The 26,557-nt window shown below is 38.4% G+C and overlaps 1 protein-coding gene across 2 annotated transcripts in view; it reads left to right on the forward strand.

Annotated features, from left to right (window-relative positions):
- Positions 1 to 26,557, forward strand: part of Ghr (growth hormone receptor) — a 238,825-nt gene that overhangs the window by 1,175 nt on the left and 211,093 nt on the right. The window lies entirely within an intron of this gene.

The raw sequence follows: 26,557 nt of genomic DNA on the forward strand, positions 1-26,557 counted from the left end.
CCAGGCTCAAAGTTCTGATAGAACTGCAGAGTCTTGAGCGCTGAGCGGGTGAGTCCGGTAGAGACTTGTCTGGAGAGAGAGAGGGAGAGTACTGGCTGCAAGCGTTGGGTGTGGGATAGGGCTATCCACTTGTGGGTGCGTGGGGAAATCTATTTCTGGGCAAAGACTTTATATATAGCACCGGGGAGTATGTCTGCTGGGACCAGTCTGCAGGGTTCCGTGGTGTAGCTTTGGTGCGTTATGCTGAAGGGGTGTGCAGTATATATGCGCTGCGTGTGTTTGCACACATGTGTGGGAGCGCATTGGGAGGTGTGTTGGCTTCCTGAATCAGGGTGTTGAGAGGGAGAAAAGGACCATAGAGAGGCTGTCTTCTGTGTGTATCTCCACGAGATCTTGACCGCACAGGGAAAGGTAGTGGGAAGCCAGAGGGTTGGGAAGATACAGCTGTTCTTGAATAGGAATCTATTTCCTGGACTTTAAAATACCTAACTTACCTGCCTTGGAAGGTCTGAGGGCTGGAAATGGAGGTGTCTGGAGTTCTCAGGAAAGCTGAGTGAGAGGGCATTTGAGCAGCGAGGAGATGTGTGCATGTGTGCTTACAGAATCTGAGAGACCTGAGGCGATCCACTGGGAATCTGTGTGTCTCCCACGGTGCTGCTGTTTGTGTCCAGGGGGGTAAGAGGGCTCAGTCGGGAGTGTTTACTCCTCAACTCCCGGATGTGGCTGAGACAGTGCTTACCTCTCCCCACAGAAACTGGATGTGTACTAGTACCCTAGGATGCCTTCTGTATGGATTATAGGAGGTGTCCTTTTATTCTTGAGCGGGAAGCTACTGAAATATTTTCACAGTTTAAAATGTTACATAGAAACATTTTAATACAATAACAGATAGCAAAGTATACGAGATTATATCTATTATATACGTATAATATATGTACATATGTATTATGTACACTATGGATATATTAAATGTATATATGTATTGTATATATTATACATATATAATATACATATATAATATATACTGTGCACACATATATGTATGCATGTGTTTATGCATGTATACAATTATGTATGTATATGCCTTAGCTGGGAAATTATCTTTCCTTTTGAGAAAAGCAAACCTCCGTTCTGGGATTAGATGCCAAAAGGTCTCCAGTCACTCATTTCCACTCCAGATAGACCTCTGGATGGACTAAAAGAGTGCATGCTTGCCAAGAAACTCTGTAGATTACAAAGCCCTATCCAGTCTTCATTGCCTTCTTCTGTCCTTATAAACTTTTGGCTTCACATTAGTCTAGAGGAAAAAAAATCAGTCAACACTCAAACATCTCTTCTTTTTCTTTGGGGAGTAAATAGATTACAGTTTTGATCTCCTGAATACCATGGAAAACCAATGCCTAGGAAGCAAGGTGTGAACTGCGTCTGTAAATGCAGTGGCAATGAGACGACATTACTGCAGAGTGTTTCAAAGTGAGCCTAACTTTGCCTGGCAACTATTTATCTTAGTGAGGGTTTGTGGCTGTGTTTTTGGTTATTCATTTTTAAACAGTAGACTGCACCTCATAAACCACTTTCAAATGGACACAACAGGCCTTGACGAGGCTGTCGCTGGCGCCCGTGCTAACAGATGTTTACAGTGCTTGGTAACCTATGGGACTGTCATGTGGAGTGTCTCCTTAGCTCAGGACATAATGTTTATAGCACAGCATAATAAATGAAGCTACGGTTGCAGCCTGCTTCTGCCAAGTGCATGAAACACCCCAGTGTGGAAACAAATCTTGAAGTTGCTCCAACTTGGCCAGCCTTTTTGGCTATGTGCTGCTAAGCATTGTTAATGTACAGATAAATCTGAGTGATATGCAGGAATATGGGGCAACTGATTGTTTAACTTACAAAAAAGCATGGTCTCTACTTGTAAAAATCTACTGCCCAGGGGACAAAGGTTCTTAGCTCTTTCCACCAGCAAATGTCATAATTTTGGGGGTATGGTTGCTTTACACTCAGTCTTAGCCAAAAGACCAAGAAGCAGTGTGTACTTGTTTTTGAAGACTGAATTTTTAAATATGTCAATACATCTGTTTCTTGGTGTGTGGCTATATAAACTCACACCTTTTTTTTTTAATGAAAGAAGGCTGTAGCAGAGAATGACCACTTAGTATGTGTAAGGCACTAGGATCAATCCCCAGCAGGAAGGAGAGGGGAGGGGAGAGAAAGCTACCCTGATGTAGTCAGGACTTGAATAATCTGAGCAGTTAAGCTTGAGTTGGTGAGAATTTGAGTTTGCTAAGACTGGAGTCAGCCCCTCAGACAGTTTTGTAAGCAGGGCAGCATGTCCTGTTTTAGAAAGTGATGTTTCCCCCCATCTGGAACAGCTATAGTGACAACATTATACCCAGTAACAGAGCTATTTAGCTTGATAACTCCTTAAAGGGTAACTTTAGGTAGTGTGTGAATCTCCACTTCAATATCTAGTCTATTGCCCCCTAGAAATAACAAATTGAAATCTCATTTTTTTTTCCCCTGGGCCAATCCGTTCTAGAACTTTTTGGGAGAAAATTCAACCTCGTGCCAAATCAACTTTCAAAAAACTTTCCTACTCTTCAACTGAATCTAATTTTTCTTCCTGTTGTTTAGAAATCTTTCTATATTTGGAAGCTCTGTGCTCTTTTCCTTAAATTCTTGTTGCCTGTCCTAGGAGTCTTTCTTACCACCATTGAAACTTACCTTTCTCAGCCATGAACAATTTGCCTCAAGTTCCACATTCTTTCTGCCCCTAACTAATATATATATGTATATATATATATATATATATATATATATATATATATATATATGACCAAAACACAGATTAGGAATTCTTGGTTTTATACATTCTCTATCTATAAAGATAGTGTAATGTCAATAGTGTTTAATCAGCCATCTCATTATACCATTATCTAATTTTAACCCTGTAAGGAAGATAACGTGTTCTTTTTTTAGATTACTATATATACTGTATAGTCTGCAATGTATCTATCTATATCTATATCTATATATCTATATCTATCTATCTATCTATATACTGTATCTATAGTCAAGGTTGTACCTGTTTCATGAGTTCTTCAAGCTCTCACTTGCTATAAATCCATACAAGGTGAAGTAATAGAGATAAATAGAATTTTATATGCCATATAGATAGCTCATTATCTTTTTCTCCCTATTAAGGAGTACCTACCAAGAAAATTACAGGATTAGAATTTTCTGAAGATAAGCAAGTTTCCGCTGTGTGTTGCAGGCAGGCTCTGACTATGATGTATTTCTTTCATGGACCTTATTGTGTCTTCCTTCATGAGCATGAGTCACTAATGGCAGTCAAACTTTTATTGCAGGCTTGTTCTGCCCGAGTCTCGTAGAGTGTGCCATCTGGCCCCAAATGAGGTGAAAGTACACTGGACAGAAATGCGTCCTTTGGCAAGTGGGTTTGAGCTGCAGGTAGAGGACATGACTAAATCAACAACCTGCTTTTTACTCAGGAGGTAAATGGCTCGCTAATGTCACAGGCAGCTCTAAAGTGCCCAGTTTCCATTAGAAGCTATAGTCTAACATCCGTATGAAATTAGGTCCCCGTATCCTGCAGTATAGACAGCTGGGAAATGGATGAATGTTCTGCTACTCATGATTTATAAGGTCTCAGCAACCTTGATGTGAGACGGGAAAGCTGGCTTACATGTGAAAAGGGTGTGGCTGAAAAAGCAAACCCTTTAGGGCTCATCGACTGGGAATTTACCACTCACATGCTGATGAGTTCCTCTGGATCTTTTCTCCCTAAGAATATAAGATTTCCCTTGTATTTCTGCAGGGGGTCTTTAGCATCTGTAGCTCATCAAGTAAATACCTGCCTTCTGGGATTGGTTTGAGGTCTTGGGCTTCTTAACAAATTATGAATTTCCTTGCCACCTGCGCAGAATTGGCCACACACATGTCTTCCTCTGGGGATTATTCATGGTGGATGATAATGATATTTCTTTACGTTAATATGATCCTGATACCAGTGAATTATACTTATCAGATTATAAATGTGTTGAAACAAAGGAAGCCTATATCCGTATGGTTGAGTCTAAGTTAAAAGGATACCTTAGCAAGAAGATTGTAAGTTAGGAACACATCAGAGGTGGTAGAAAATTCTTTGAAAAAAAAAAACCCTCCAAAATTGGAACATACAAAGATTTTGCAAACTGAAGGTGAATTTTTATGAACCATCCAGCAAGAAATGACTTACAGTGCTACATACACATATTTGACACAATAACTGTTTGATTGTTTCTTCATTAGTTTAGAAAATAAAACAAAGCATTTTTTAAAAGATTTTCATTCAAAAATCTTAAAAGAGATATAGTTCTTTGTTCCTCTAAGGTTTAGGAGACTTCTGACAACTCATTTGTCAAAAAATATCTTTATTATTTTGCTTTGAAAATGTAGTTATTGTATTAAGAATCGTGTCCACTTTTCTTCTCATGTTGTCATTGTAAGAAAAAGCAGAAAGCAGCCATACAGAACAGAGTCATAAGCAGGCCCATTGCTTACAGCTCTTGGGATATCTGATGCTGTAAGCCCATCTGGACTTTGATGATGGTTGACAAACTCAAACTTCAGTTCTTTTTTTCTAATTGTCAGAAAGTCAACTTTGTTCTTCAGCAGTATGATGGTTCAACATTTGCCCTATCAGTTGCCTTTCTGAGGACCTTCAAACTATGTGCTTTTTAGCCTGGAAAATGTCAATTTGGCAACAGAAGTGAAAACTTTTCTGGTAAAGAATAGATGAATGATAAATTGTATATACATATACATCATATACATCATATATATCCTATATACATATACATATGCATATTCATCATATACACATGCACATGCATATACATATACACAATCATATACATATACATAATCAAATACATATACATAATCATATACATATACAAAATCATATACATATACAAAATCATATATATATACAAAACCATATACATATATATAATCAAATACATATACATAATCATATAAATATATAAAATCACATACATATACAAAACCATATACATATACATAATCAAATACATATACATAATCATATGTATATACATCATATGCATATACATATACATGTACATATACATCATATACATATGCATATATATGCATGTACATATACAGACACACTTTTCAAAGATGTCATCTCATAAGGACAAAGAAAAGTACCAGAATCCTTGAAGAAGGTCATAATAGCTGAAAAAACACGCCATTTTTACACTGGGCAAATATTAAAATATCTTTTTTATTTTTATTTTTATTAGATATATTCTTTTTTTAATTCGATATATTTTTTTATTTACATTTCAAATGATTTCCCCTTTTCTGGCTCCCCACTCCCCGAAAGTCACATAAACCCCCTTCCCTCCCCCTGTTTTCCCGTCCACCCCTTCCCACTTCCCTGTTTCGGTTTTGCCCTATACTGCTAACACTGAGTCTTTCTAGAACCAGGGGCCACTCCTCCATTCTTCTTGTACCTCAGTTGATGTGTGGATTATGTTTTGGGTATTCCAATTTTCTAGGCTAGTATCCACTTATTAGTGAGTGCATACCATGATTGATCTTTTGAGACTGGGTTACCTCACTTAGTATGATGTTCACCAACCCTACATCAGATAGAGGGCTAATATCCAATATATACAAAGAACTCAAGAAGTTAGACCCCAGAAAAACAAATAACCCTATTAAAAAATGGGGTACAGAGCTAAACAAAGAATTTTCACCTGAAGAACTTTGGATGGCTGAGAAGCATCTTAAAAAATGCTCGACTTCATTAGTCATTAGGGAAATGCTAATCAAAACAACCCTGAGATTTCACCTTATACCAGTCAGAATGGCTAAGATTAAAGATTCAGGAGATAGCAGGTGTTGGCAAGGATGTGGAGAAAGAGGAACACTCCTCCACTGCTGGTGGGGTTACAAACTGGTACAACCACTCTGGAAATCAGTCTGGCAGTTTCTCAGAAAACTGGGCACATCACTTCCTGAGGATCCTGCTATACCAATCCTGGGCATATATCCAGAGGATTCTCCAGCATGTAATAAGGATATGTGCTCCACTATGTTCATAGCAGCCCTATTTATAACAGCCAGAAGCTGGAAAGAGCCCAGGTATCCCTCAACAGAAGAATGGATGCAAAAAAATGTGGTATATATACACAATGGAATACTATTCAGCCATTAGAAACAATGGATTTTTGAAATTCTTAGACAAATGGATGGAGCTAAAATATCTTTTAAAAGGTATTAAAACAAGGATCTAGAGAATGAACAGAAATGACATATTTCATCTTAACACTGTAGTACCTTATCTTTCTGTAAGATATTGCCCAAGTGATATCTTACTTCTCATAGATGCTCAATAAATATTCCATTGATGGATTTGCTTTAGTAGAAGGAAGACATACTGAGCAATTAAAGGGCTAACAGGAGACTTGGGGGATAGTCTAGGGCAAAGAAATGTAGATAATGATGACACCTGGTTTGTTTGAGTCCCTTAGTTCAATGATGGCACTTGATGACAAACATCCCAAAGAGAATCCTTCCCACAGACTTTGGAACATCTACAAGTTCAAGCAATATGGAGACATTATTTTTTCATTAAAAATTATGAATGTGGGTACTTTGCCTACATGTCCGACTGTACACCATATGGGTACCTGATGGTTACAGAGATGCTAAGAGGAAGTAACCTCTCACCCGGAGTTACAGCCAGTTATGGCCTCTGTGTGTTTGTTCTGTCCTTTGGAAGAGTCCAAGTGCTCTTAATTGCTGAGACTCTCTCTATCCCTTTTTAAGGTAAAATTAGACTGGGTCTTCATAAACCCCCATCATATCCATCAAGTTTTAAGTTTGGTTGTGTAAAGTTGAGTATTTCTATGAAAATTAAATCATCTGAAAAGTTATTTTTAAAGTACTTGAAGGAACGATGCTGAATAAATAAGTTCCTATCCCACAAGATACAAGTTTGGCCAAACCAGTGGTAGTTTTTGGTATCCCTGAAAAATTCAAAGACAGGGCATGTATTTACTGAGCCATTAATGTGTTCTTTGCAATGTGATAGGCAGTATAAAGTATCACTCTTGAATTGGGATCCAGAATTCAGTTTAGGAATGCAACATTAATAATATATAATGGTGATATTATGGAACAGCTAGTAACAGAGTTGAATGAAAAGTAATAAACTAAAAATCATATAATTTTTAAGTAGGGGAATTTATCTGGGCTGAAGGATTTGAAGAGAGGATTTGATAACCAAAGTAGTTCCCAAGGCAAGGCTTATGATGCAGTAACTTCTCTTATGTACAAAGGATTTAAATTTTTTTATGCCAGGAATTTGGGGACTGAGGACCAGGAAGTATACATAAAGCTCCCTTAGGGGTATTAGTAGCAAAAGGTCAGGTAGGACTTACTGTGAATTTTTCACATTATATCACTTCTGACACCAGGTGTCGTCATTATCTACATTTCTTTGCCCTAGACTATCCCTTAGGTCTCCTGTTAGCCCTTTAATTGCTCAGTATGTCTTCCTACTACTTAGGCGAATCCATCAATGGAATTATGTCACATTATATTATATCATATACCTACAGATATTGTGTATATTTGCTCATCACTTGACATTCAGGAGGCCATGTTGAGCCCAGGGCTTGTTGGAGGAGTGGGTAGCTACTTCATGGAATTTCTGCATACTTCTGTTTCTCAAATATTATATATTTCAAATAGTAATAATTTCAACATTTCTTCTCATGCTGTTATTCTAAGAGGCCTATTAATGGTGCTAATAGTATGATTTCTCTTTAAGAATATCCTAGTAAACAAGCCTTATGAAGGAGGAGTCTGAGGTGGGCTCCTCCCCTTCCATTTCCCTATCCTCTGCTGATCCTAGCACCTTGTCTAATACAGCCTGGAGGCTTTCTAGACCTTAAGGTCATGAACCTGTTACTTAAAGCTCTGCTTCTATGCCTGGTAATGTAGAGGGCCTTTGGAAATAATTTATTATGAGAGCTTAAAAAGAGTTATATGTTTTTAATTCATATTAAATTGAATTTTTGTGAGACCATCTTTATAAAAGATGAAAATAGGAGTCTCTACAGTGGGAGAGTAGCAGGTTTGTAACTCAATTCTATCTTTCAGCTAGACTGTTATATTGTGGCATCCCTCATTAATACAAATTATGAAAATGAAATAGTTTTCTTAGTGTGCTTTCTATTTCTAACAACATAATATCATTTGCTGGATCAATAATATATAAACTAGGGTTATTTTAGCTAATGGTTCTGAATGACCATGGGTGCCAGGCCACACATGAAGATTTTCATACTGCTGACAGTTTGTAGTCAGTGCAAGGTAATGAATAGGAAGATGCAGGGAATGTGAATACGTGTCTTGCCTGGTCTTTTCCTCTCCTCTTGCAAAGTCATAACTATTTGGTCATAGGAGTTCCACCCCAATGATCTTATCTAATTCTAATAACCTCCCAAAGGCCTCGTCTGTAAACATCATACTTGGATCAGCTTTCTACCCTTTCACTACCTCACAAGAATTAAATTTCAACACATAAACCCTTAGGGGACATATTCTGGCGACAACAAATATGTTTATTTATGCCATTCTTATGGAAGAGTGACAGTTAGTTGGGTTAACTAACCAAGTGGATAGATCATGAACTGAGACACCTGATACAGTTGACTGACAGTTCTTTCTGTTGGAACCACACAGAGATTTGCCATAAATTTTGGTTGGCAGATGCCTGTGAAGTGTCAGCTATTTTGAAAGCCTAAAGATAGTTTGGTATTCTACACGAGACATGGAGTAGATGTTGAAATCACAGAGGACTGGCTTGTTCATTTGGATCAAGCTCTGCCTATTTTTATTGGCTTTCTTTATGAATCTGAGCAGGTTAAAAATCCATTAGGTTTCTCTGCATCTGCAAAAATGACGATGAGGGTCCTTACCTCACAAGGTTTCTGTAATTTAAATGAGTGGAAAGAGTGCCTCGTACATATGGACTCAGCGGGGAGAGCTGACTTCCTCCAGGATCTTGTTGAGAGGATTCAAGACTGAAGCCTTAGAGTCTTCCCTGCAAAATTCTCACTTGATCCGTGTGTGTGTGTGTGTGTGTGTGTGTGTGTGTGTGTGTGTGTGTATGTGTGTGTGTGTGTGTGTGTTAATTCTTCCTCTTTACACAAGACAACTAAATTAGGGCTTTAATGAGTTTCTGAAGGGCTCCTTTGTCCAGAACTATTGAAACTTGTCTTTCTCCAAAAGCACTGTTCATCAGAGATTAGCTTCTTGTGACATCTCTGTCACTGCCTAAGCTGTTACTATATTACAAAATGCATATACTTATCAGTGACTTGTGAAGTCTTGGCTTTCAAATCGATACTAAATGTCATTCTTGATGCATGTATTTCTCAGAGAGATATCTGTCTCTGATGGGAGATCCTCCTTAAGCAAGGGGATGCTTTAACAAAGTTAAGGGATGATTGAAAGTTGACAAGTGGAATGGTGATGGGTATGGTAATGACATTCCTGGGTAAACAGTGTGAAGTACAGGGACCCGGGGAATTCACCCACAGAAACATAACAATTTTAATTTTGACATGGAAGAAATAGTCCTACATGAACAAATAAGTACACAATTTCCCATCATAAGGACACTTTAAATTTATGCACTGAAGACTAATTAAAGTCTAAAAAAATTAAATACATAACTCTCCCACAATTGTAAAAGGAAGACATAAATATAACACGGATATTAATTAGTGAGTGAACATAAGAAATATCCATTTCAAAGGAGAAAATGAACCTTGTGTATAGTAAAGAAACACTGACATGAATTTGCTAAAACCAGGTTTGCCCTTTCTGCTGGGTGCAACTGATTTGCATTTATATGGATAGAAATCATTTTCAAACTTATTTTTAAACATTAGATGCTGACTCCTCATAAGTGTGAAATAGTCTTGTCAAAGATATAGACTCAGGCCCTCTATAAGACCACATATTTCCCAGGTCAGTTTTTGGCTATGGGAAAATTTAAGTGCAAAGAAAAGGGAGTAGTATTCTGAGTCCCGGGTAAGTGTTTAGACAACTAGGCAATCATGAATATTCCTTTCATTAGCTATGAATACTTCGACATACATCTTCGACCAAAAAACTCCCTATTTTAAATATACGTTTTGGGTGGAGAGACTATGTATGCATCAAACCAAACTTGGCTTACTAAGGAAAGGAAAGACTTTTAACAAGGTAACAATGTGTATATAGATATATAGATCTCTTTTACCAACAAGGCTACTTCTTTCCTCATTCAAACCATCTCGTGAGAAAGTGCTTCTCAGATCCTAACTACAGTAACTTCTGCTAACTAGATCAAGATTTAATTTGATCCTGTTATATTTTCTTGGTACTCTTCATCACTGATATTATCTTATTTCTTAATTTGTGGTAAATTTAAAATACAAAATTAATACAATACTGTCAGATAAGTTTTAGACATCTAGTTCGCCCATGCCCCTCCACTCTTGCTAACTGTGAGGTGCTTTTGTTATCTCTGACAGATGAAAAAAGATGAAAGTGGGTTAAGTTTCTTGTCAGTGACTCACAGTAAGTAATAGCTAAAGTAAAACATCTTTAATTTGTTCTACTCTTAATACTATAGCTGTTTTCACTCTTCTGCATATGCCCAGACACTAACCTTGCTGATTTTGTTCTAGAAATGCAATATTATGTATTATCAAACTGCAATCAGAAACTTTAAGAGTCAGCCTTAAATTTGAAAAGTATTTTTCACCTTATGCTTGTAAAACTTGTTATTTTTTAATAACCAGTTTGCACATAAAATGACAGTAAAGCCCTTTAGAAAGTCGACCATACTTCGTTTATTAGTAAGTAATGTTTTAGTACAAACCAATAACAGACATGAAAGCAAGTATGTTCAGGGCAGGATATTGATGTTGCATTAAAATTCAAAGACTTTTGTTATTTTATAGTGGATCTGAGTTCGAACAGTTGACCATTTCTTTCCATTTTTCTATAGTTACCGGGTATTTTTTTTTTTTTTGAAGGATGTAGACTCTTCAATGAAATCTCTGAGTAATCCTTATGTTTCTAGTGCTCCACCTAAAAATCATCCTCTGTTGGGTTGGAACTTGGGGCATGATGTTGAGAAATATGAATTCTTGTAAATGATTTGAGCTTTGACTCTGGGAAGAAAAACAGCATGCATGTCGGGGCTAACCAACACTGAAATTCCTCTAACCTCTGATTCTAAATTGAGAAAAGGATGAGCTTTATGTTTTTTGTTTATTTTTGTCTTGATTACAAGTTGCCGAAAGCCTAGAGTTAGTATCTAATAACATAACATCTATGCAAAACACAAATTATTGACTCGGAAAGATATCTCATTTCTAAGATAAACATAGAAAACCATGTAAAATGGACATATTTTTTCCTCTGAAGGGACAAGTAGAAACTGAACAAGAAAAAATCCTTTGTGTATTTGAATATATAAAATATTAAACATTTTCAAAGGAAAAAAATCATTGTCTTTCAGAACACATATATGAGAGTGTTAATTTAAATGGCTCTGTTATATTGGCATAGATTTCAACCATGACCTTTGATCCTTTGTATGTGCAATTATGAGCACAATCTACAAATGCATCTTTGCAAAATGTACCTCATTAAGCCTCCTCCAAGACCGTGTGATGTGCAGAGGGCAGATCCAGTCTGGCCGTCCTGTATGCCTCCAGCCAGCAAAAAGCTGTGCATTGATCCTTTCTATACACAACACTTCTTAGATCATTTAAATTGCAGAGACAAAATTTCTTTGTCTAAAAAAAAAAAATTAGGCCTGAGAAGATGAGTCAGGAGGTAAAGGCTTTATCAACATATGACGGACAGCACAAAGCAAACATAGTAAGCTGTGCGGTGGGAGCTAGAGAGATAGTTCAGAAAATAAAAGCATCGGCTGCTGTTTTCAGAGGACCCAGGTTCAGCTAGAAACAGAAGAACACTCCACAGATCACAAACTAGTTAGCCTGGAGTACACACTGTATTTAAAGAGGCAGACACGAGAAACCCTGTTCAATAGCACAGGGGGAGAGAACTGACTCCCGAGAGCTGTTCTCTGACACATGCAGGCCATGGCATGAACACCCAAGTGCACACACACACACACACACACACACACACAAATACAGAGAAAAATATACAAATAGAAAGATTTAAGTTTAAGCATTGAGTGCAATTCTTCTACCAACATGGCTAGTTCTTTTCTCATTCAAACTATCTTGCTGCGTGGGAGTGTGTGTGTGTGTGTGTGTGTGTGATGCTTTGATTTCAGGTTCTAGCTAGGAAATACTACATTTCTAGAGGAAAAAATTCACATTAGTGTGCATGCGCGTGTGTTTGTGTGTGTGTTTGTATATGTGTGTGTGTGTTGCATATATGTGTGTGTATATAAGATGCTTTGCTTTCAAGTTATAGCTAGGAAATACTATAATTTCTAGAGGAAAAAAAATGATGTTAGCCTTTCAATGTCTGAGTTTCAGGTTTACTTTTTGTAAATGCTATCTTTAAGCATTTACCGGGCAAAGGACTATGAATGCTTGACTTAGCTTACATAGAATCATTTGCTTAAACAACCACAGTTAGGTAGTCAGCATTAAGGAAGTGCATCCTGTCAATTCTAGTTATACCAAGCTTGCATTCCATTTTAAATAGCTTAATCCCAACTAATACCCATGATTACTATGGTTAAACAATTGAGAAAACTAATTGAGAAGCTGTTAAAATACCCACAGCTGACATGCCATACAACGAAGATTCAAATGTAAATCTTTCTAATCTCAAATGCATCTAACTAAATGTTCATTTTTCTAGCACCTGACATCTAGGTAGTGCTTTTTGGTGTCCCTACTTTGAAGACATGTGGTTGAATTTCATTTCTGTTGTATGTTGCTAATGCCGGAGTAAAATGGAAGTGAATATGCATAGCTTTGGAGATTCTGTGACTTCTGATTTTGCTGATCTGTCTCCTAAACTTATTGGAAAATCACACTGGGAAACCACAAGGATGTTGTTTTGACTGTCCTCTGGAGACACCCACACGAAAAGGAACCAACGAATTTCCAGGAGCCAACATGGAATCAGGAGCTGAGGCTCTCAGTTTAGTAGCCCGTATGACACTGACATTTTTTCTAACAATTACCATGAGAATGAGTGTTTTACTTGCTTGTTCTACTGCCCCAAATGACCCAGGCAACTTACAGAAGGAAGTGATTATTGGGGACCTACTGTTTCAGAAGGTAAGAATCTATCACCATCACTGTGGGGGAACATGGCAGTAGTCATCAGGAGATGTACAGAGTCTGCAGGCATGATACTGGAGTGACAGCTGAGAGCTCACATCTCTAAGGCAAGAAGTGGGCAGAGAGGGCTAATTAGAAATGGAGAAAGTCTTTTGAAACTCCAAAGCCCACTTCCAATGACATACTTCCTCCAGCAAGGTCATATGCCTCATAATCCTTCCTGAACAGTTCCACTAACTGAGGGAACCAAGTATGCAAACACACGAGCTTAAGAGAGCTGTTTCCATTCAAATTACCAGAGTAAGCATGGCTGTGCAGTCTCCCTACCCCTGCTCCAACAGTTTGACAATAACCTAGTGGAAGACCATAACCTAACATCATCCACTTAACCCTGACTCTGGGACTCTGTTCCTCCTACAAACGTCTGGTTTTTAAACTGCTGTCTAAGTTATTTAAAAATGTATTTTTTATGGGCCAATACATAGCTAACAGAGCCTGATGATGCCTCAGTCTTCTTTGTAAAAGGAAATGATATTTTTTTATTCGATATAATTTATTTACATTTCAAATGATTTCCCTTTTCTAGCCCCCCCCCCACTCCCCGAAAGTCCCGTAAGCCCCCTTCTCTTCCCCTGTCCTCCCACCCACCCCTTCCCACTTCCCCGTTCTGGTTTTGCCGAATACTGTTTCACTGAGTCTTTCCAGAACAAGGGGCCACAAAAGGAAATGATATTAACATCACCAAACTTAGCATCTTAACACATTGATAAGGCAAGATGAGACTTTGAAAGAAAAATCTCTACCATATTTAAGTAGTAAATGATGAGCAGAATTCTAGAACACGGTGGAGCAATGGTTGTAGACTTCTTAAAAATCTATGATTTCAGATCATCTAGCTGGCTAAGTAGGTAAAGGTACTAAGTGAAACCTGACTAACTAAATACAACTCCTGTGCCACACATGATAGAAGGAGAGAAGCAATTCCTCTAAGTTGTCCTCTGCCTTCTATTCACAAACCCACACATACACATACGGGGGTGGGGGGGGGGAGTAAATTAATACATTCTTTTCTGAAATTTGTGATTTCAAAAGGAAGGATATTAATACACCATTCTGATGACAGCATGTTGGACTTAAAACCTTTGTGGGCAAACTTGGAAACAAGTTTGTTGGGTTGTTCATCACTCACGGTCTGAAACTGTCAAGAGCAAGATTTGCTTTGCATGATTTAAGCGAGATATGAAGCTAAGTTAAGTTTTAACCTCTTCTTTGGTGGTTTTCCTCAGCTTTTCAGTAGAGTCCTGAGGCTCATAAGAGAGGGCATGTCTTGGTTTCCTTTGCTTTACAAATTGCATCAATTTTGCTTTATAGCCACTTGCTGTTTAATGAATGACTCGGGGTTGATTCCTATCTTTAGGTCTCAAGTCCAAGAATTTGTATGAGATGCAGAAATACAGCATTCTAAGCTCATCCAAAGATGGACTCTGAAAGGAATAGAAGATGATATTCATTAATTGATTTGCATACATGTACACATTCTGAATTTGGGACTTTCTAATTTCTTAAACAGAGGCTTGTTGACTAGTTTCTTAAATACATGCAAGTAGCATTTTCTATTATACTGACAAAGTGGCTAAGGGAGTCAAGGAATTCACTCATGACGTAGATACTGGAAGTTCTCGTTTAGTAATCAGAGAGACTGCAAAGCAGAAATGCTGTTTTTCCTGTGTCTTAGAATCAGAAATTGTAGATCACCCCCCAACCTGCCTGTGTCTTTGCCTTTCATGCTCTTTTTTCCTTAGTATCTTATTCTCTGAATTCTTGAAACCATTATCTGTAGTGAACTAAACATAATGACTGCATATTTTTGAACTTAACTCATGGGGTATAGCTAAGGGGGGAGAAGGAAAAACACTATTCTGAGTGCGGATAGTAACCACTACCATTTAATATGTCATTTGTTCATTAACTCACAAACACATATCCACTAATTCAACAAATATTTCTCGAACATTTGCACTTTTTCAGCAAAGCAGTGGAGTGATTACATGCTAGAATGCTATGACAAGAAGCAAGAAGTCTTTGCCCTAAAACGTTTCCTAATCTAGGATGTAGAGGGATATTAAGCAAAAATAACAAAATGTTGTTGCAACTGGTGTGAAATACACACACACACACACACACACACACACACACATTGGTGGTTTTCCTCAGCTTTCCATATATATATGGAAACCTGATCCAGGTTCACATTTACTAGCCAGGAAAAAAGAGACATGTGTGAGGTGCAAAGGATTATGAATATGAAGGACATTATCCTAGACGGAGTGGGATAGAATTCAGAAAGATATCCATACTATTTAGAGCTGAAAACAGTCAAAGTGAACCTGAAACCATCTTTAAAGATAAAAACAGAACAGCCAAAAAATTCAGGATGAAAATAATCTCCCCCAAAGCATCTCAGAGAAACATCCAACTTGGTGTTTGATCATTTTGGTCCATCCAAGTAGACATATAAATGCACACCAGGGAAAGCTCCAGCATGATCATCTCTAGATTATACTGCAATTCAAATGTTTTAGTTCCTAACATCCCATTGCTTGATACATAACAGCTGTTGTACAGTATATAAGATTTGTACTGTAAATCATTTTCCTTTGATGATTGACACGCATATACACATACACATACATACATGCTAGTGAAATTTTCTATTATACTGACAAGGTGGTTAAGGGACCCAAAGAATTCATTCATGAAGTAGATATTGAAAGTTCTTCTTTAGTATTCATAATGACTGCAAAGTAGAAATGCACATGCATACTCCTCTATGTATGTGCGCATGTGTGCATATGTATGTATACATATATAAACGCGCTGTCATATTACAGTTGAATATTTCTATGCAAACAGAAGACCTAAAGACTACTCGTGCCAAGGACAAGAGATTTCATAGTGGCTCACTTTGAATAGCAAAAAATGCCACAGCAGGTAAGAGAACCCGGGTGTCTGCAGCTTACACACCAGCCAGGAGCTCACTGCTGTTCTCAGCTCGCCCATCTGTGTCGTAGAAGAAGCATCACCATCAGTATATTTCATTTGTCCCCTTTATCCCTCATCTCATCATCACCAAATTAATCTTAAATACTTGTTATTTTACCAGTACCCTGGAAACCATCTTCTTGTATACAGATTCATTTTAAGACTCCTAGCTTGGTGTTCAAAACCCTAAGATATTAACCTAACCAATCTTTCTATCATTGGTCTCAAAACAGTCCATTTGCTTGTTCCTACTAAGTAAGCTTTTGGTCATGGTTTCCTTCAAAGCAGTTTCTCCCTCATTTTTACATTCTGTTCTTGAAGGTTGAAATGCAGTGAAGAATTTCAGATATTGTGGACTTGGCTTTGGTCCACCCTTCTTCTTTGTCCAGATATAAACATCCCTCCTATTTCCTATAGTACATATATTAATACTCATGCTTTCTCTCATGTTTTTTCTCATATGCACCATCTCATCATTTGTGACTTGAATCCAATATCTATGCCTATAGTATTCAGGTAGCTTCACTACAAAGAGAAAGCTATCTATCTGCAAGTCCTAGAGAAGAAATCACATTTTTAACATTGAAGAGACTGAATGGGTGAAGCTCTTTTGCTATTTATTTTGTTTTGCCAAATAGTTAAATTTTTTGCATATCCACTATATTACTGAATGAGCTACAGTCTACCATTGGACATATAGTAGATTTTCAGTAAGTAAGGACTGGTGATTTATTATATGCTAGACTCAGTTTTTGGATGCTTTCAGGCTAAGGGATATTTGGCCTGATGAGAGTCAATAGTACATGTTTCAAATATTCTCAAATATTTGCAATAACTGTAAACACATTTTTTTAAGGAATCCGGTGTTTCCTTAAGTCAGTTATGCCACCATCCAATTGTCAAGTATTAGTGATGGCTTCCCTTTCTGAGAGCACCCATAGCTGTTCTGGTGAACATGTTGTTTTGGTAGGAAAAGGCTATGGTAGTCTAGTCAAGATGGTTTTGTATCTTGTTATTGTGATTGTTGATGTTTTAATTTAAAACTTGTCACGTCTGGCCTTTTCTGTAGCTTTGTTCTTTTCTGTTAACTTACATGAAAACATTGATTTCTTTTTACTTAATTCATGGCTATAAATATCAAGGCTGTCTTCGGTAGTATCATCTGATTGAAAAAAAAAGTACGTGGATTCACTCACCATTTATCTCCAATCCGGAAAAGACATGTCTGACAAGATCAGTGTACTGTGACAGCAGAAGCCAATTTTGTTTCTTTCAATATTTTTTTCATTCCTTACCTTTTGCATTTAGAAACTTTGTAAAGTCCCTGTTTCTCCAGGGAGATGGCAGTGATTCGTAAATGTGAAGTTAAAGCCAGAATGTTAAGAGGTTAAGTTGAGAATACTAACATACTGTCTGTAGATAGACGCCACAGTTGCCACAGGACTTGGTACTGTTCAGTACCCATTGTTGTCATCTTCCACGCAAGAGGAACAGCAGCAGTTATTTGAATGCCGCATGTTCCCATTGAGTGATTGTGGGTTCATCGCTAGGATGGACTGAGCATCAGACACAGGCTCTGGTGAACAAGCACACTCACAGTGTAATCTAGTGGGAGGCCGGAGAGTACGGGAGGCAGTGAACAATCACATTAAATGGAGTGACAGATGTTTGTTCCTGAAGAAGAGGCATGCCATCTGGGTCTTGAAAGTTACAGTTTGTTGTTCTTCTTTGGCTAATTTTTACTTCTAAAGACAGACTCTCACCACATAGTCCATGAGCATCTGATCCTTATGACCAGTCTTCTGAGGGCTGGGATTATAGGAATGTAAGAACACCCCTAACTGATTCCAGAAAGTTTTATAAGGGGGCATCAATCAGAAAAGGAAGGAATTACATTTTTTTTTTTTAATTACAGAGATATAATGAAGGATTGGGAGTTAGAGAAATGGAATAGCTTGAAGTGACTGGACCAAGAATGTCTGAGGACAGGTGGAACAAATGGAGGTATGGAAAGTAGGCGGGGGTCATACGCTCTGTCCAAGAATTTAGTCTTTATCCAGGAATCAGCAGATACCTGTGCACAGATCTTTTCACATGCGTAAGTACCCTGATCATATTTGCCATTTTACAAAAAGCTCAGACTGCAAAAGAGTAATTCTTGGATTTCACTGATTGACAGGATAAAGTTTTATTTTTAAATAAACCAATGAGTATAATTTATAACTTTAATATATTATTTTTATTAATTTTTATCTAATATATTTTAATCATATTCTTTTCCATCTCTCAACTCTTCCCAGGTGTTCCCCCTCCCTACCCACTCAACATCATATTCTCTCTCTGTGCCTGTGCCTGTGCCTGCCTTTGTCTCTGTCTCCATCTCTGTCTGTCTCTGTCTCTCAGGAAAAAACAAAACAAAACAAGACAGAACTAAAACCAAATCCAAACAACACAAATCCCACAAAACCCCAAAGTCAAAAAATAACCAAAGAAAACAAGCAAACAAAATACTTATAGCATCATGGAGGTAATTTTGTATTTTCCAACTATCCCTGGACCTGGGGCCCCTTGTGGAGTGCGGCTGACATTCCGGGTGCCACTCCATTGGAGAAAATTTATTTTTCCACTCCTAGCAGTTATCAATTGCAAATACCTTTCTGGTTAGGGGTGGGACTTTGTGCCCACTTCCCCTTCTTTAGGCTGGGATTCTGTCCAACTTGAACTTGTACTGGTCACAAGCACTCATGTAAGTTCAAAAGGGCCTCAGCCCTGCTGTGTCTCGAAGACGCTATTTCCTGAGAGCTGTGGCTCCTAAATGCCTTCACCTCCTCCTCTGAGTAAATACTTGAACCATGGGAAAGGGTTTGATAAAGGCATCTGTTTAACGTGTCTTCATCTTACATGGTGAGTAGGATCTTGCCAATGTCTCCATAGTATGAAAGAAAGCCTAGCATTTCCCCACAAAGTCCTTTGAGACACATGTACATTGCTAGAGTCTCTTTACCAATGAACTGGAGCCGAAACCTCAATGGAAGGAAACTATTGAATATCTTTTTCGAAAAAAAATAAACGTGAGAACAGTGTGCCTATGGCGAGAGAACAGGAGTGAAGGGCCTACAGCAAGGTAATGCAGCAGTTCGGTGTCGCACGCAGACAAGAAATCAGACGGAAAACATATGTGATGGCTGTTGCTGTTGGCAAGGGATCAGCACCCAAGAAAAGAAAAACTTCAAGTTACCGACAGTAATGATATTAACAGGAAACAAATTGCCTTTTCTTCTTTGTGTTGTTGCTAGGAAGGGAAGCTGAAAATGCAGTGAAGTCTGTTCTTGTGAACAGCAGGTTTTATTATTTCTGCCTTTGCTTTTTATGGGCTGCCCGTCCACAGGGACCCACGTGCTCCTTCGTATGTCCACTGTGGGGCATACTCACTTGTCTTCTCCAACTTGGATCTATTCACAGATAGTCTCTGCATGCTATCAATTTTCCTTTTGTGCTTCATAGAATTTTCTTCCCAATATATATTATACTAGAACTTTGAAGAATGTGTAAAGTTACTCATTGACCAGTGAAGCAATGGTATGTGTATTTCTGTGGTTGAGACAATTCTTTTGCCTTTGGAGCTCACAGACTACCATTAGTGTTATGACTGTCACTCAATTTAAAAGAAAAGACTCTAGCATAAAAACTGGACACTTTTTCCAGTAAAATACTCAATAGTCTACATACATTAAGCTGCAACTCCAGTCCATTGGTAAAGAGTACCACACACACCACTGCTTTCTAACAACATGCAGAGGAAAGAGGTCAGATTTCCATCAGCATTCTTTTCCTCCTGAGACAGTGGGTGGCTGTAATCTCTGGGCCACAATTTCCTTATCTGTCCTGTTGATGACAGACAGTTTAATAGCCCTTAAAACATTCTGCACATTTAAATCATTTTGTCCTTGATTAAATTAATCGGAATTTATGTGGGAGGAAAGAGGCTGGTCGGGATGTTTATAAACTCCCAGGTAGTTATCCCTTCCTAACTCAGGGTTAAAAATCACCAGATAAGGTAAGAGCTTTCTATTAAAATCTACAGGAGAGTTGTCTCTGTGTTTAGGTATGATACTTTAATACTTTAATATTCTTAAACTCATTGGATTCTCCTCTTCCTCTCTCTGTCTCTGTCTCCTCCCCCTCTCTCTCTTTTTCTCCCTCTCTTTCTCTGATTCACTTGAAAACACTAATGGTTAGGTGATAATTATACATATTCTTGAGTACTGAAAAGTTAACTAAAGTCTCTACCTGGTGGTTTATTACTGACCCAAGAAGGCATCATTACATCATTTCCGAAACTAAGTTAGATGATCAAGTCACAAATTATTTGAATTGCTTCTCCTCAAAGCCAGAGAAAGAGAGAGAGAGAGAGAGAGAGAGAGAGAGAGAGAGAGAGAGAGAGAGAGAAGTCATCACTATTTGCTGATTGTCATATGAAACCAATGAGAAATAGGCCTTTGAGGGTGGAAAAACCCCAGGGCCCCGTGGGAGGAGAATTGCAGCTTGTTAGAGGAAGAGCTCTGCAGGCTACTGTGTGAAGGACAGGTGCTTATGGTGGGGGGGGGGGGGAGGCGGGGGCTGCAGAGCTCTAAATCCTTTCTGAAGATGCTTAACGAGGCTTCCCCACAGATATGCTTTTCCATCCTTTCCTGTGTGGAAGCTGAGTCTTTAATTGGGAAGCGATTTCCTTAACCTGAAGGATCAAAATGTAACAGAAAAATGAAGACTGTTAGAAGCGCTACACTTCCCTCTTTATCTGCTGCAGGATGACTCGGGCTCTACTGTCCTTCAGCTTCCGGCGACCTCCATCCTGACCTCCATCCTGGCTCTTCTGTCTACCAGAGCACTTTCCTAAGTGGGTGGGACCAATGGGCGCTTTTTGGCAGTTATCTGGCTTGGGATTTAATTGTATGTATTACTCGCCTTTTGTGGTGCTGTGACCAAGATAGGCTGACAGAAATGACTCATGGTAGGACATATTTATTGTGTCTCACAGTTTTGTAGGGTTGCCATCTACTAAGGGAAGGAAGGCATGATGGGGTTCATGACAGGAGGCACTTGCAGCAGAGACTGCAGCTGACTGTGAAGCCAGTAAGCTAAGCAGGTTAGAACCAGGAGCCGGTACAAACTTCCAAGACCCAACTCCTGGTGAGGTGCTCTGTCAGACAGACTCTCCACCCCTCTCATACTCCACAGCTTTGAAAATTGTGCCACAAACTGGAGAGCAACTGTTCAAAACATGAGCTCATGGAGAACATTTTATACAGAAACCATAATAGTGAGTACATTGCAATCATAAGATTTTTATTTATTTATTTATTTTTTTACTTTTCCCAGGTTAATAATATGTACCTGATTTTTTTTTCTACTTTAAAATGTGTGCTGAAAATATACTTCATCATCCCATTGGTTCCCAGCAAAGTTGCCTTCTATGATTTCTCAAGTTAACTTCAACCAAGCCTTTTTCAGGCTGAGAAATAAATAATTAAGTTACAAAGTAGGGGGTTAATGTCCCTTGAAGCCAATCTGTTCTTCAGTGCTGACACATCACTAATGTGTGTCCTCAACCTCTGCAAGAGGTGGGACATGGTGTTCCTCTTGAGTAACTCATGGTAACTTGTCAGTAAAAGATTTGTTGGGTACACAGTGGGAACTGGGGAGACTATATCTCCTCTCCTGTCTACTAAATAATTTCTTTGTTGAGGCTTTCATTCACTGTTGTAGGGGCAGGGAGGCATGCTTGTTTTAACTGTGTATTAACTTCATGGCAAAAAGTGCTGCATTTTAAAACGTACAAAATGGAAAAGAGACCCACATTTTTCTCAGGTTGTTATTTTTGGGGAAGTGTGCGTATCACTCATATGGCAAATTCAGCACTGGCAATAACAACCAAAGAGAACAGAGGCTGTAATCTTTTCAACTAAATACATCAGCTACCAAGCAACTTATTTGTCTTTCATATTGTGGCACTAAATATTTATTCTAAAACATATTTTTCACAGAGTCCTGTTTGGTACACATAAAGTCAGCATTTTTAAAGTCTTAGAGTAAACTGTAACTTCTCATATTTATCAACATTTAATCTCACAAAGATGGTGAAGGATATTTTAAAACCTATATCTATTTTGTGCAAAGATTTATAAAACAGAGAATTTGAAAGGATTTCTTTCTAGTAAAAGCAATTTGCATGTGTATAGAATATAATATATCTTTTATAAACATACATGTCTCTATGTTTTAATAATATATTTTTGAGTTTTATATTCTTTCTGAAATAATTTTTAAGTATTTTTAAGATCACTTATGGACACAGAATTTTAGCTCTTTTCTATTCGAAATCAATTAATAAAAATCTCTGCTTTAAAGAGAAGATTTTAATGCAACCTCCACAATAACATAGCTAGAACAAAAAGGGTGCTAAGTTCAAGAACTTATATGAATCACATCATCACACATCTTTTTCAGGGACAAATGAAATTTTAGCAGTGTCTGAATTGTAGCTGTCCATCTCCATGTTTATAGTTCAGTTTTGAATGATAAATGTCAACTTTACTCATGTTTTATTATAGAGTTTTACTAAAATTTGCTACCTAATATAATACACAAACAGGATGTTGCACTACAATTGGGATGATTTTTTTAAATTTTTTTATTCGATATAATTTATTTACATTTCAAATGATTTCCCTTTTCTAGCCCCCCCACTCCCCGAAAGTCCCGTAAGCCCCCTTCTCTTCCCCTGTCCTCCCACCCACCCCTTCCCACTTCCCCGTTCTGGTTTTGCCGAATACTGTTTCACTGAGTCTTTCCAGAACCAGAGGCCACTCCTCCTTTCTTCTTGTACCTCATTTGATGTGTGGATTATGTTTTGGGTATTCCAGTTTTCTAGGTTAATATCCACTTATTAGTGAGTGCATACCATGATTCACCTTTTGAGTCTGGGTTACCTCACTTAATATGATATTCTCTAGCTCCATCCATTTGCCTAAAAATTTCATGAATTCATTGTTTCTAATGGCTGAATAGTACTCCAGTGTGGATATACCACATTTTTTGCATCCACTCTTCTGTTGAGGGATACCTGGGTTCTTTCCAGCATCTGGCAATTATAAATAGGGCTGCTATGAACATAGTAGAGCATGTATCCTTATTACATGGTGGGGAGTCTTCTGGGTATATGCCCAGGAGTGGTATAGCAGGATCTTCTGGAAGTGAGGTGCCCAGTTTTCGGAGGAACCGCCAGACTGCTTTCCAGAGTGGTTGTACCAATTTGCAACCCCACCAGCAGTGGAGGAGTGTTCCTCTTTCTCCACACCCTCTCCAACACCTGCTGTCTCCTGAATTTTTAATCTTAGCCATTCTGACTGGTGTAAGATGAAATCTTAGGGTTGTTTTGATTTGCATTTCCCTAATGACTAATGAAGTTGAGCATTTTTTAAGATGCTTCTCCGCCATCCGAAGTTCTTCAGGTGAGAATTCTTTGTTTAACTCTGTACCCCATTTTTTAATAGGGTTGTTTGGTTTTCTGGAGTCTAACTTCTTGAGTTCTTTATATATATTGGATATTAGCCCTCTATCTGATGTAGGATTGGTGAAGATCTTTTCCCAATTTGTTGGTTGCCGATTTGTCCTCTTGATGGTGTCCTTTGCCTTACAGAAACTTTGTAATTTTATGAGGTCCCATTTGTCAATTCTTGCTCTTAGAGCATATGCTATTGGTGTTCTGTTCAGAAACTTTCTCCCTGTACCGATGTCCTCAAGGGTCTTCCCCAGTTTCTTTTCTATTAGCTTCAGAGTGTCTGGCTTTATGTGGAGGTCCTTGATCCATTTGGATTTGAGCTTAGTACAAGGAGACAAGGATGGATCAATTCACATTCTTCTGCATGCTGACCTCCAGTTGAACCAGCACCATTTGTTGAAAAGGCTATCTTTTTTCCATTGGATGTTTTCAGCCTCTTTGTCGAGGATCAAGTGGCCATAGGTGTGTAGGTTCATTTCTGGATCTTCAATCCTGTTCCATTGATCCTCCTGCCTGTCACTGTACCAATACCATGCAGTTTTTAACACTATTGCTCTGTAGTATTGCTTGAGGTCAGGGATACTGATTCCCCCAGATTTTCTTTTGTTGCTGAGAACAGTTTTAGCTATCCTGGGTTTTTTGTTATTCCAGATGAATTTGATAATTGCTCTTTCTAACTCTGTGAAGAATTGAGTTGGGATTTTGATGGGTATTGCATTGAATCTGTATAGTGCTTTAGGCAAAATGGCCATTTTAACTATATTGATTCTACCGATCCATGAGCATGGGAGGTTTTCCCATTTTTTGAGGTCTTCTTCCATTTCCTTCTTCAGAGTCTTGAAGTTCTTGTCATACAGATCTTTCACATGTTTGGTAAGAGTCACCCCAAGATACTTTATACTGTTTGTGGCTATTGTGAAGGGGGTCATTTCCCTACTTTCTTTCTCAGCCTGCTTATCCTTTGAATATAGGAAGACCACTGATTTGCTTGAGTTGACTTTATAACCTGCCACTTTGCTGAAGTTGTTTATCAGCTGTAGGAGCTCTCTAGTGGAGTTCTTTGGGTCACTTAGGTAGACGATCATGTCGTCTGCAAATAATGATAGTTTGACTTCTTCCTTTCCAATTTGTATCCCTTTGACCTCCTTATGTTGTCGAATTGCCCGAGCTAGTACCTCAAGTACAATATTGAAAAGATAAGGAGAGAGGGGGCAGCCTTGTCTGGTCCCTGATTTCAGTGGGATTGCTTCAAGTTTCTCTCCATTTAGTTTGATGCTGGCTACCGGTTTGCTGTATATTGCTTTTACTATGTTTAGGTATGGGCCTTGAATTCCTGTTCTCTCCAAGACTTTAAGCATGAAAGGATGCTGAATTTTGTCAAATGCTTTTTCAGCATCCAATGAAATGACCATGTGGTTTTGTTCTTTGAGTTTGTTTATGTAGTGGATCGTATTGATGGATTTCCGTATATTGAACCAACCCTGCATTCCCGGGATAAAGCCTACTTGATCATGGTGGATGATCGTTTTGATGTGTTCTTGGATTCGGTTGGCAAGAATTTTATTGAGAATTGGGATGATATTTAATCAGTTCTATATGTTGAGGTTGTAAATGAAGCAGATATGATAACTGAAGTGTAATAAACTTGAATGATAAGCAGGGTGTGCTAAGTGCTTATGTCTGTCTGCTGGAGAGAGGCGCTACAGATTGGATAAGTCATTTTTCCATTTCTTAGCATCCCAATGGTGTCTAGCTTTAGAAACTGGAAGTGCTATGCTGCTCCTTATCAGAGCAACTGTATGAGAAGCAAATCCAGCTTGGCCTTTTAAGTCCACGATGCAGATCCTGATTTTCAGCACTTTCTAGCCATGGCCATAGACAGATTGTACCTCCCAGAATTTTTTCTCAAGATCTCAAATTCATGAAGTAATGTAATGAAGATGAAGGGGTTATTGGGCTGAGTTCTTTTTTTTTCTTTTTCTTTTCTTTCTCTCTCTCTCTCTTTTTATTTTTATTTTTTTGATTTTTTGGTTTTGGTTTTTTCCAAGACAAGGTTTCTATGTATAGCCCTGGCTGTCCTGGAACTCACTCTGTAGACCAAGGTGGCCTCAAACTCAGAAATACGCCTGCCTCTGCCTCCCAGAGTGCTGTGATTGCAGGTGTACACCACCACCACCAGGCTTGGGCTGAGTTCTAATGCTGTACCAATCCTTAAGTATACATGGAGGGTCCCATAACTTCAGCTACATATGTAGGCGAGGGTGGCTTTATCTGGCATGTGAGAGGAGGCCCTTTGTCATGTGGAGGCTTGATGCCTCAGCATAGGGGGATGCTAGAGCAGTGAGGTGGGTGTGGGTGGGTGGGTGGAGGAGCACCTTCATAGAGGCAAAGAGGAGGAGGCACTGGATTCAGGGTTTGTGGAGGATAAACTGGGAAGGGGGATATCATTTGAAATATATATGAATAAAATGATTGATAAGAATAGAAAAAAGAAAATAGTCATAATTTATTATTAATCGGTGAAGATGTGGAGTACTATGGGTTCTGTGGTGGCCCCCATACATTC

The sequence above is a fragment of the Apodemus sylvaticus genome, chromosome 16 (assembly GCF_947179515.1).
Source record: "Apodemus sylvaticus chromosome 16, mApoSyl1.1, whole genome shotgun sequence".
NCBI lineage: Eukaryota > Metazoa > Chordata > Mammalia > Rodentia > Muridae > Apodemus > Apodemus sylvaticus.